This window comes from Amblyomma maculatum, chromosome 5, assembly GCF_055883805.1.
Source record: "Amblyomma maculatum isolate TAMU_Amacu chromosome 5, ASM5588380v1, whole genome shotgun sequence".
NCBI classification, from domain to species: domain Eukaryota; kingdom Metazoa; phylum Arthropoda; class Arachnida; order Ixodida; family Ixodidae; genus Amblyomma; species Amblyomma maculatum.
In genome coordinates this window covers 142,921,539-142,935,205 of record NC_139348.1, presented here as the reverse complement: position 1 = coordinate 142,935,205, position 13,667 = coordinate 142,921,539, and positions in this window count along the sequence as shown.

The following is a 13,667-nucleotide window of genomic DNA, read 5'->3' as shown; positions in this document are numbered from 1 at the left end:
TGACTGAAATCACAGAATAAACGCTCAATAGCCACCCACGATCTGTCATGCGATTACAAAGGAAATCTATGCTGCTTCAGCAGAAACTGCGCACTATAGGACTGAAAACCACAGACTCCGTCTAGTTTAGCGGCAGGTAAAAGGGACCAAAAAGAACAGCCTTTGAGCTTAGCGCAAGAGACCGACTCAGTCTCCTCTTCCGGGGCGATTGAGAAATGAACGAGCGGCCGCTAGGATCGATGTTCGTTTTCTTATATTGCCTAGTTTCTCCTTGTTTCCACGTGACGCAGGCAGTCATATTCCATTCCAGTTCCCTGGAATATGTTTACAGTCGTGTTTATGATCTGGATATGCCACGACTGAATACGGAACCTCATAACAGGCTGTGTTCCAAGGCCAACAGGCTTGCTTCTTCGAAGATGGTTTTGTTTCGGCAATTCTCACAGAGAATCGGACAACACAGAATGACGCAGGAATAATGTGCGCTTTCAAAGTCTGAAAATCTGAACAGTACTTTTGAAAAATGTTTTATCCCAGAAAAAAGAGAGTGAAAGAAAGGTGGAGGGGCCAGAGCAACGAGGGAAAATTTGCAACGCCAATAGCCAATTACCTGGCCTTCAAGGTTGTCCGGATCCCACTGGGGGCTTTGCGCCATGTTCCGGATAATTTTTGTGCTAACAGAAAACTGGTTTCACGGAGCCCAGTATACGCAGGCCCCTCGGCAAATTCAACTATATGCAGCTTGAATTTCGCTTCGAAACTTTTTTGCCTCGTAGGTCACGTGACACCAAGGTTAGGAAGGAATAAGACACTATACGTAAAAGATGTGAGGCATGCATAGTGGTGGTGGTGAAAAACGTTTTTGATATGAAGGCCAAAAATAAAGGAAGTTACATAGCAGCTTTACGGGCGGCCTTCGGGCAACCGATTGTGGCGTCCAGGCCGTGAAACCATTACAAGTGATCAATGCAATGAAGATGCCATGACGGACGGAAGCGACGCAAACGGAAGCGGCTCGAAAATCAAAATAATACTTGTTACTGGCAAGCTACCATTTTTAAATGAACAATATATTTTCCTCCCTTAGAATTAAGCTGTCTATAAAACCATACGACCTGAATTTCGTTTTTGCAACACAGTTTGGTGTAATTGTTGAGTTATTTCGTAATGCAAATACTTTGCTTAGGGGAAGATGGCCAACAGTTATGACGTTGATTTTCTGGCTCGTGCGCATCCCTGCCCCGCCCACCTGATATTGTTCCCAGTAAAAATTGTAGATTGCTGGATTCAACGTCCCAAAGTCACGTATGGGCTATGAGCGATGTCGTAGTTGTGGGCTCCGGAATAATTTAAACCGTCCACCGGGGCGCTGACATCGCTCAGCGCACATGCGCATACTTTTCTTACCGTTCTTTTCCGCGCGACCTTGTTTTTTCCTGCAGCTATGTAGATTCCAGTGGTGCACGGGTTTCAGTGCTTCCGCTGAAAAACAGCAGATTTTAGAAAGGCAAGGAAATATATATATATATACGCAAAGCAAGTGCATTAACTGGCATCCACAAACTCAGTGTGTTTCCTCGGCACAATTTGGTTCTTTGGTTAAACCGACTAAATGCGTCATGAGCTCACGGCGGTTTCGAGCGGTTTCAGATCGATTTTGACGTACCTGGTATATTTGACTGAATATAGTAATCCGCTAGAAGTAGAAAACGTGGCATACATCTTAAACAGAAAGTTACGCCTACTCTTTATTCTTCGAAATTTTATACTGGGGAGCAAGTCTTACATCTGGTGGAGGAAAGTAGGGACCATGCGTGCACCGGCTTTGGTCATGTAGGCCCGGTCACCTTGAAGCAGCGTGTACAGTGGATAACGTTGGGCATCTCACATCTATTACGGTCACTGTATACCACCAGCGAAAAAAGTTCAGCAGTGTTTGTGGTTTTTTTTTTTTCGCGTCTTGTAACCTTTTGCTTTTTGTTGCTTATAAGGCTTGGCTGGACTTATGTTCACTTTTTTTGTTTGCATTCGGTGCCTCATAGAAAAAAATTGCATCATCGGTTTTAAGGTGAAGGCCTTTAATGGTTCATCGTGGTTGTTAGCAAAAGTGTCACGCTTTTGCGGCGGCTCTGATTGGCTGAGGTGGGGATGACGTCATAGAGGTCTCGGCCAAACACAGGGCACTATCGCGGTATGTGCGGGTTATGGGCAAATATCAATCCTGATCAATATCCAGTTAATGACTAATAATTAGTAGTAATGAGTAGTTAATGACTTATTAATTAGTAGTGTATGACTAACAAATGCCTACTGACTAATTAATTAATGGATAATTGCTAATATAATTATCGCTTATCAATTACTAATTAATGCATAAATAAATTATATATTGACTAATTAATGATCTCAGCTTGGACGTTTATAGACGTTGTGTAGACATTGCTTGGAACATTCTCGAAACTCGTCACCACTTGACAGCTCAAACCCCTAGCAGAATGTGAAACAGCAGTCGCTCACTTTACTCGTAGCAGCATTCATGGCTATATGCGCAAGTTGCGTAGCAGAATGCTGCACTCAAGCTTTCGCCTTTCACTACTTTAGTCGTTAAACACCCTCGTAATTTTTGTTAAAGTTCCCTTTTCTTGTGGACGGAAGTGACTCGTGAGAAGTATTCGTTTCTATCTTATTGTATTTGTGCCGCCACTTCCAGAAAACCTGGGAAAAAAAAAATTTACCATCAGCTGGATGATCGAGAGAAATGTCGGGTTGTATGCGTGGAGACGTCTAAGGGCCCACTAACGCAAAAATGAAATAATGACACAAAACTCAGTGTAATGCTTCGGCTGCTAATAATACACCTGATCTGCAAGAAATATTTTTATGAGCTGGTCCTCTTAGTATTTTCTGGGTTGACGTACTAATTTGGGATGACGTCTTTGTCTGACTGGTTGACGGACATTGAAATACAAAACTAAAATTGGCGTAATTGTAACTCTCATCGCGTTCCTAAAACATTCATCCATTTTTTTGCATTATTCTGTTGGAGGTGTCGTGTTTGAGTTTTCTTTCTTTCGATAGGGAATTTCAAAACTGTGAAGCGATGACATTGGACTTTCCTACAAACAAACACACACACACACAAAGAAAAAAAATTCACCATTGTAGTTATTAGGTCAAAAGGACCTTTAAGAGTTGTTGCTTTCATTGGATGAAGACAAAAGGGCGCCGAGGCACACCTTTAGACCTCACCTATCTAAGGTATAGTGAGGGGCCAGAGGGGCTAGTTTGTCAATAATGTTTGAAAGGGCGTTGCTTTAAAACAGGGCGAAAAACGAGGACACGAGTAGAGCGTGTCCGCTTATGTATACATAAGGTCTCCGCTAGGCAAGGACAAGAGATCGCTTTATAGAAGCCAGCCTTAGCAGCAGTGATTATTACGTCACTGATTGAACCCCCCGAACGTCTTTACCGCATTTTAGTAAAACAGAAATACAAAAGTTTCCGATTAGTGATGCCCGGGTGCAGGTCAAAAAGTACGGCGTAGTCTGAATTGGTCTGGGTTCATTCTTTGCGAAGTCTCTCGTGACGCAGTATTGTTTTGACACTTGAAAATGCTAAAACAAAACGAATCGTTCCCACGTGGCATGAACGCACTGCAAACGAACCAGGACAATATTCCCTGCCCAACTTCAGAGCTCCAGGAAGTCGAGTTGGATTTACTTTTCTGAACCATATGGTCGAACATTTCCGGCCAAATATTTCAGCCTCGCGACATTCAAATCTGAATATCATCAGTTGCTCAAATATCGTGATCTTTATAAAACTTTCGTTTTATCATTCGCGGCTGCCCGAGGCCTCGTGCCGAAAGCATAACATCAGAATGAATGCAAGAAGTTATCCATGGCCACAGCACCTGTGACACACGTGTCACATGTATTGACTGAGCTTAGTTTCGAGGCAACTGCGTTTGAAGGATGACATTCATGAAGGACAACGATCAGAAGCTTGCTTTATATAAGTTCAACCTTCGTAGCCATGTGTGAGAGAGTCCTAGACTCATTAAGACAACGCAGACAGCGCCGCAATATTGCAAAAAATTTGCTTTTTTTTTTATTCAACGCCATTTCAATGTTATCACTGTCCCTTGTTTCTAGCATTTATCTAATGCTGCATTAAACAGCGAGAGTAATTCGTTAACGTCACTCAGACATTTAAACGACGTAATTTCACCATTGGCGAAAATGGAAAACAAACCTGGCAGAAGCATACAGTTGCACAAGTTCTGACGATGTGCAGCGTAGTCACTGCAATGTTTTTTTCAGGGACGAGGTCGACACATTGGCTGCACATTATAGCGAAACCTATAACTCCAAACCTCACCTCTTAAAAAAAAAACCGTGGAGTCAAGCCTATATAGCTATCACTGAAAGGTGTCCTTTTATGTTAGGGACGAACAGAGGACGAACAAAAATTTCGAAGAAAATAATGGGGTTCCTCATGCACTCTATATCAGGCACATTCTGATGTCAAATTACTGAGGACTGCTAGTTAGAAGCTAGCTTTACTGCAAGAAGGCTATAAAAGGTTCTGGTACCTTCAGTGCTCGATATATGTTGTCGTGTACTCTTTAGCTATGAATCAAAGACTACAATTGGACAATGTTTATACTGAACCTGAGACCAATGATTGTGATGCAACATATAACACGGTTTTGTTGTTCAACACTGAGTCAGCGTTACCGCATTGTTAGATTTTACAGTTAAACTTTCCTTTAAAGTAAACCAATTGCTGCTATACTAGTGTTGTCTTTTTTTGAAGTGTTGCGTTTTCTTTTGTGCCTTGATTGACTTGTTCACCCACCCTGCTTGGACTCAGTGTCCGCAGTATTTTGTAAATAAATGAAATATAAAAATATGAACTAAAATGTTATTTGTAGATATGTATATAATATATGCAGAATATTTTATTCCTTGCTTTCTTTAGCGAGTTTCTCCAAAAACCACGCAAATTCCTAAGGAGAGGAAAGAAAAATTGTTCAACTATCACCCCATACCAATTCCATCGATTTTCTCAAAGTGCCCTAAGAAAGTCTTTCATAAAAGGGTCGTTAGCTTTTGTATTAAATACTCTCATTTGGCCCCCCATCATCGCTGGTTTGACACCGGATTTTTGACAGATATAACGCTTTTGAGTAAGAATAACAAATGCTAAATCCCTATCAAAAGCGGCAATTAACCCTAAGGACGTTGTTGCATTATTCAAAGCCTTAGCAACCAGAAAAAAAAAAAAAAAAAAAAGAAAATAAAGAGAAGTTCGGCATGTGCGACACATGCTGATAATCAAGTTCAATCAATTTTTCTCCTGGTTTTAAAGGTCAGTCAGCAGCTGGGCTGTCACTTCTGCTTGCTGTAAGCGGCCTTTAGAACCCTCTCGTAAAACTGTGACCTCTTTCCGAGCCTCAGTTACAGTGTACCTCAGTTTTTACTTGCAGCTCTAATTTTTCGGGAACAGGACATATGGCGCCATCTACCGATAGCTCCCGTCACTACCTTTCTCATCTGATGCAGGAGGCACCATGCGACCAATAAATATACAGTGCGAGCGCGAGGTGCACAGTTAAGCATGCTCTGCCAATGTACCTCTACCATGGCAGAGCAGGGCACGTGATCAATTCTGGACGATATTTGGAAATAGTGCAACAAGAATTATAGGCGGGTTGAACTCTGCTTTTAAGACGTGCGAAAGCACTGTTTGACATCACCTGTTATAGGTTTGTTTGGCGGATTACCACTGAGAGACTGGCATACGAGTTTGAAAAAGTGTTAAACGTCTTTAGTTGGTTTGGTTTTGAATGAGACGAAATGAGCAGTACCTGTCTCACTTCTCAGTGGAAAGGTACATTTAATTATTCAGGATATAGAATTGAGCTATATATCCGTAACCCTCCACTACGGCTCCTCTTTCTCTCTATCCACTTTCTCTCCCACCTTCCTCCCTTCCCTTACGGCGCGGTTCAGGTGTCCACAGCTACAAGTGTGACAGATTCCGCGCCTTTCCTTTCCTGTGAACCAATCAATCAATCAATCAATCAATCAATCTATATATGCCGTCGGTTCGAATTCCCTACCTCAAACTAGCCTCCGACTTTTATAGCAGATGGATGCAATCGGGAAGAGCGAAATGGTATGACGTCACCTTGAATGCTACACAAAGAATGGTTACGTCACAATTTTGATGCAAACATCACGAGCATAATCACGTGCGCGTGTTTGACGTTACCTTCTGCTCACAGAACTTATGAGACAAGTACGACTTTCGCCTTAGACAGTTAAAGCGAACGCAGAACAAAATGCACTCCCTCTTTCAAGCTTGGCAATTCATAAGCTTTACAGGATCTCGCATATCAATACAAATGCTTAACTATACATAGGTATATTGATACTGGGTTACGATTAACAGTAATATAGAACTAATAAGGAAAGTTGAAAGCTGGTACCGGGAAAAGCGGGGAGGGGGGGGGGGGGGGGGTGGCATAACGTAATCACTAACGGGTTAGGTGCTTGAAAGTGCGACTATTTTTTAAGCAGGAAATTCTGTCAGCGTTGAGATCTATAACCACATCGAATCTTAATGGCACAAAGTGGTAGCATTACTGTGCACATGTCAAGTGACTCATCTAAAAATAGATCTTTGTATAACTCGGTTCAGAAGTCATACTTAAAGACAATTTACTACGAAAGAGCGTTAAGCTTTCAATTTCGATCTCTCTGGTGTTCTAATTTGCGGATTCCTAAATTGGATCTTATTAAGAAGCCACGGGTCTGTGAAGACTAAATTTCAAAACTTCATGATAACGTACTATTGGGCATTTTTTTTTTAAATTGCTAACTTAAAAACTGCATTTAAATTTGTGTTGTAACATTCATCCAGCTTTAAATCACCATTATGTAATGTCCCATAACAGGGGCCTTTGAGGTAAAATAAATAAATAAATAAATAAATAAATAAATAAATAAATAAATAAATAAATAAATAAATAAATAAATAAATAAATAAATAAATAAAGAAATAAATAAATAAATAAGTAAATAATGTGACACGAAATTGGTCCGAATTTCTACATTTCGTAAACCAAATTTATCCTTCCGATTAGGGATCCAAAGCGACGCATTGAATCTTCGAAAGGGCATAAAATCCACCGCGATATCGAAAACTCCTCATCGATAATCAGATAATTGGAACAAAAGGAAACGTAAGGCTTACAGCTAGGTTGCTCGGATCTAGGAGGGCTACTCAGCAACGAAGCAGTTACTCTCAGTCCGTGAGATAAACTTGAGACCTCAATAGAAATCGCCTATTCATACACCCTTTTTCTGTTCCCAGAGTCACATATCCTGCTCCTGGTCGCACCTATGATGCGGCAGTGTAATGGCAAGACTGTAGCTGGGTTCAGAATAGCCATGGGGTGAGTCAAGTTATTTCGTCCGCAAATTTGGCCGTCAACTTATCTACGGGTGTGCGGGTGTGCGAATGCCCGAAATTTCTGATAAGAATCGAATATGTTTGTTATTTGACTTGAATTCGTATTCGAAACGCTGATGTTCGGAATTTTCGAATAATCGAAAATTTTGAGTTCGCTGCAGTTTAATCGAACTATGCGCTTCACCGCAATGCCTAACCACGTGTACGATGCAGTGAAGCACCCTCAAGACTCAACGGGGCCGTTTTGTGAATAGGAACCTCCTCTTTTGAGAAGAGGGCCTTCCCAAATTAGTGTGTGACAAACTGTTTTCGGCCGGTTTTCTATTTTTTTTTTTTTTGCAAGTGCATTCGATAATTCGAGCTTTCGGTTCATTCTGACATTTTTTCTTGTCCCTTGAAGGCCGAATTATCGGGAGCAATACGACAACTTCAATCAGTTTGAAAGAGGTCTATCCTGTACAAAAAGACCGATATACGGAATCCTGTACAAAAGAAATGTTTGATTTTTATGTAAGGTATACGCTTCTGTACAATTCTAGTTTAATTTTGCTGGAAAATGCCATGTGAATTTTGAAATAAGCAAGGTGAACAAAGTTTGCTGTTTTTAATTTTCCTTACCTTTTTTACTGATCGGATGTTCGATATCCGAAAGCAAAATTTCAATATTCACTCACCTCCACCTATTTGCATCTCTTTCCCGTGGACGTCCACTTTAAATGTCTGCTTTCACTTTCTGTTATTACAATCATAGTGACGATTTTTACTCCCCCATACCAAAACAACTGTCAGAACTGTACTCGAGCCCATGACTCAGTAGCAGAAAGTTCTGTAGAGCCACAACCGCGGCCTGGATTCGCGCAAACTAAACGCTATAGCAAAACACATTCACATAAAGCTCAACAGCTTCTTTTTTTTTTTTTTTTTTTCGTATGCAGGCAGTGGTTGACTTGAACAGTGCTGCGAAAACAGCACCTATTTTTGTCTCTTTGACCTTGAGTACTGCCCTTGCAAATTATACTCGACAGCAAAGCCATCTCTCCGGCCTCTAATCTCAGGAAAGGCGAGATTACGCACGCCAAACGGTTCTCGAAAACTCGTAAACAGGCAACCGCAGAAAAGCCTGCGAGACCTGACATTATGCAGACGACCCTGGCTCGTTTGTGGGCGTTCTGCGTGCATTCTCTATAAGTCTATCACTTAACTCCGTGCGCTTCCCCGATAGCGGTTCAGTGGTAAGAGCGGGTCATGACATTATGCAGAGGACCCTTCTCCGATAAAAGTTCAAGGGTAAAAACGGGACAAATTGAAATGTATAGAAAGTTTTTCAGTTGTTCAGAATGGACACAAAGCTAAGCCCTGCATGGACGTGAGCACACAGGCTTGGTTCTTCTTTTTTTCTCAGGACAAAAATAAATAAGCTTTTATCGTTCTATATCGAGTGTTCTCCGTAACGATGTTGAGGTACAAATCTCCCCCAGTGCGCCAGCCCATTATAAACATCGCTAAGCCTTCTGTACCAAGTGCTTGTAACTTTGCAAATCTCTGTTCAATGCGAGAGACCACCAACAAAATGCGCGTTGTCCGGGCTGTTTTATTTTTAACGAACTGAGGAAACTTCCGGCCATTTGTTTTGAAACTTCACCAACGCGCTGCGTAGCCCGTGGGAATGGCTGTACATGCATTCTTTCTTTCTGCTTTTTCTCCTGGCATGATTTTTGTATTCATTTTTTGCCCATTTATGATCTTATTTTAATCTTTATTAGCGGTGATTCTGCGCACGAAAAGTACTGCTTCAAACACACTCCCTGGAGAAGCATACCATGCGTCTGTGGCATAAAAACGATTTCATATCACACGTCATAGAATGAACACGTTAGCGCATTAGGGCAAATATTTACAAAAGTTTAATACGTGGTGAAACCTTCTGGCACATGGTGCCTAAAAAACATTCACGTGCATGTTAGCTTGGGCCTAATCCTCACGGTTAGCCCTGAACTTGCATGGCTTGCATTGACTTTCTATGGTTTTGCTTGGTGTGAACTGGCTTGCCTCGGTCGACATATAATATTATGCATGCTTCCGAAGTTGGAAGGTGCGGCAAAGGTAGAAAGCGAGCTTAAACCCTCGTTGCACCGAGACGCCGGCATGACCTATAGGGACAGTGGGTCTCACTCGAGATTACCAAGGTATTGCTTTTTTAGGCTTATCTAAAGATCTGTCCAAGTTGGCAGCACATGCCAGTTCGTCCATGTCACGTGATCTCATGACGTCACAAAATGAGCCGACTTATCAGTGTCTAGTAATGTCATCCGTCGACTATCATCTGCATGCTCATAAGGTGGACCGGACAGACAGGTATAGAGCCAGACAACGGCTTTTCGATGGAGTTGAAGCCCTCGTGATATGGCGCGCTAAAAATCCCTCATGCTTTAAAACTTCCTTTTTTTTAAGTCAGAATGATAACGTTAACAAAGAAATATAAAAAAACATCTGGCAAAAAATAAAAAGACAATGTGTGTATTAACATAAAGTGCCTAGGACCAATTTTGTCAAGCTAATCAATATTATGCCAGTCTGTCAAATGAGAGCAGCACGAAAGACTTCTCGAAAACGTTGCAGAAAACAAGACATGAAAACAAAGCGATTTCTCTGCACGTTATACTGGAAAATAGCAATTATCAGATGCAGCTATGGTTATCAGAGATCACGACACTATAGTTATCAATTTTACTTAACAAAGAAAAGCAGTTGACATCCACAATTGTCCCAACTTGCGAAGAATTAGATTTGCTTCCATGTGTGATTCACAGATACCTCATTCAAATATTCCTGTTTAAATTTTTGGTATGTTCGCTACTGCATGCTACCGTATTACTGGGTGTAATATTCTGTTGTACAATGCACTTCTACATTATTACGTGCAGAATTAGCATACTCAAACTGTTTTGCAACTAACAGTTAATGATACGTCTGAGATCTCGTTAGCAATAAGTACGCGTTCTATCTATATTTAGGAGCAGTATCTCTTGCTGGGCTAGTTGGTCTGACATGTGTTTAACCAAAGGAAAAAAACAACGCTAAATATTAGACAGAACACACAGAAAGACGAGCGGGACAGAAAGCTACACTACGCTGTGTTTCGCCAAGTTCATCGAGCATGATCATTTGACCTTCAGCCGGAGGAGCGCCGGGGTTGTGTCGTGACGTCATACCACGTCACGCGCCACTGCTGTTACTGCTGTGCCACCGCCGTCACTGCGCTGCGCGCCGAACTCTGTCTCGACAGCTGTGGCCATATGAAGAGGAGGTTGTGTCGTGACGTCATACCACGTCACGCGCCACTGCTGTTACTGCTGTGCCACGTGACTGACCACGTGGCTGACCACTTGGTTAAAAGTAGAGGGAACCTTTCGTTTTGTGTGCTTCTCGAGAAGAAAACAAAAGCAAAAGCGATGGCGACACACTCATGTAAACCCTCTCCACTCCTTTGCTAATCGAGCTCGCCGCCATGATGGTACTTCGCACATGGTAGCCAACACTTCCCAATCAGTTTTTGGATCAAATTTAGCGCAAATTGCGGCGTACCAACCTGGCAACGTTGGCAAACCGGGAAACATGGTGGCCGATTGCGTCGAAGATCGCAACACGTGCAGTGCGATGTGGTGCTTGGAACGGTGCTGCTGTGCAATTCAGTATTGCTGGTTAAATATTTTCTGGTTCATTTGACAAGTCTAGGCAAGTGTGAGTTAAAAGGTTGGTCAAAGCTGTGGCGAGCTCTGACGAGTGAGACGTGAAAATCTTTGTAGAAATACCACCGGCAAACACGCAGGTGATGAGATAGGCCCGTTTGAAGTAGAAAAAAGGCAGTAATCACTTATGAAACGAAATTCCTGATTCATTTTGGCCTGGGACAGCGATAGATAGTGTGGCGCTTATCGAGCTACAGCGCGCTGCGTGCTTTACTGCGCCTACTAGACAAAATAACTGAAGGGAAGTCATGTCGAAGTGGACGGTTGTGTTGGTTGTGTTCTTTAGCTTTGGAGCGAAGGTAAACCCCACGTTGTCTTCTATGCCGATTTCGGGTGTTCGCTTGGACGCCTGGAATGGGCATAAACTGCCGACGGCTTTGAGAATCTAATTTCTCGCGCGCAATTGACCGATGCGCGCACAAGAAACACTATCAAATAATAGTACGCACAGGAAGCGACTCACGCAGTATATGCTGCGTATAGTAAAACACAGTACGTATAGATCAGGCAAAATGATGCGAGGCTATCACAACAGCCTCTGTATCGCTCATATTTTTGGAACTCTAAAAAAATACTATGTTAAAGCATTTTTTTTTTTCTGATCTGTAATGTTATATAAGCTTGCTTTTTGAGTCCATTGTGCGAATGAATTGAAAATAATGAGGTAATTTTAATGGCAAAACTAACCGGTGAGTACAGGCAACCATGGGAGTACTATGATGGCGCTGAACGAATGTAGCACACTCCTCGCCGCGCTTTACCCCCTATACCCTTGAAACCACTTGAAACGCCGTCCTTGGCGGCCCTGACAACGGTTATATTGTCGCGTTAGGGGCAGGCTGTTTCAGATCATCCGACAGATGTGGCTCGCCGAGCTGCTTCGGCAGCACAACGCTGTGGTTTAACTCTTCTAAACCAAGTAAAACCGAGCGAAGACTCCGTTACACTTGGCTACGCTTGGTTAGGTTTAGCAATGTGTAGCCAAGCGTAACGGAACTTTCGCTCTATCTTACTTGGTTTAGAAGAGTTAAACCGTAGTGTTCTTTTATCGTTTTCCATAGAAAATCTTGTGTGAACGCTTATGCAGATTTATATCCCTTGTTCCCGCTGCCGATCGCTTATTTTTGCTCCTCCTGTTTCCGGCTAAACGTACCCAGAAGCTCAGTCTCTTTCAAGAGTTCTTTTTCTTTTTATGGCGCTCCTAACATCACCTAGATTGATGCCAATAAAATGGTTGACTGATATTTTCCTGACTTGCATTCTAGCATTTACGCCTGTCATTTAACTGCCTCGCGCATAAACCGCAGAAATTGATTTTTTGCGCAATGTGTATTCGGTCAGAACACACTTTGAGACATGTTTCTGTAACAGCGATAATCCCATGTATTAACAGATGCCCTACGTTGAAATAAATGTACGTAGGGAATAAAAATTTGGGGAGTACATCAGTCCGCCTTTATGGGTATGACGCGATAGCAGTAACTGCTCACTTCTGCGAGTCCCCTTTCCTCCTCCCATTTCTTCAGCTCCTCTTGGAGTGCCTGGTTGTCGTCGTCGTCGTCTCTCTCTCTCTCTCTCATATGCACGATTATGGTGCTTTCTTAACAACGGCTCTTTCAGTTTGTGCCTTACGCATTGTCATTAGCATATACAGTCGAAAGCGTCGTCTCTCTCTCTCTCTCTCTCTCTCTCTCTCTCTCTCTCATATGCACGATTATGGTGCTTTCTTAAGTACTACTCTTTCAATTTGTGCCTTACACATTGTCATTAGCATATACAGTCGAAAGCCATCCCATTATATGAAAGGCTGCCCGACATATATACACAAAAGCCCCTCGTTGACCAAGGTGTGCGAACGCGCTTACCTGTCCTGGAATACATACGAAAAGAGCCAACAGCCACTGGCATAAAGGAAAGCACAGGGTAATTATTTTTGGTGCTGTTAAATGGCATGTCGTAATTAATCGTGAAGGTCATTCATTTGAAAGTAGAAGAAGAAACAACTGCGTGGCGCCAATGCGACGAGGCACTCGTGGCATAGAGGACGTTTCACGTCACCGCCTATGGTGGAGGGTGCTGTAGGCGAAAACTTTCAAGGATAACGTACTCTCAACATAAGTACGGAAGAATTAGTATATTAAACAGCACCAGATGCACAATGCGGGGATCGCGGGTTCGGATCCCTCATGGTGGCACGCGGGTATTTCTTCGGCATTCTAGTCAGTTATCTGTGCGAATAATTAATACTTCACATTCATCAGCACAAAGAACTTCCACATGCCTACCTTTAAGTAAGTGGCTGTCGGCTCCTTTTATTATTTCATAACAATGTCTCTAATTTCCCCCCATTTCTCTACTACAAGACCTGGAATAGCGTGTCTTACTAGAGAAGGAATTGTCCGGGTGGGTTCGATTCGCATGTGACTCTTCCATTCG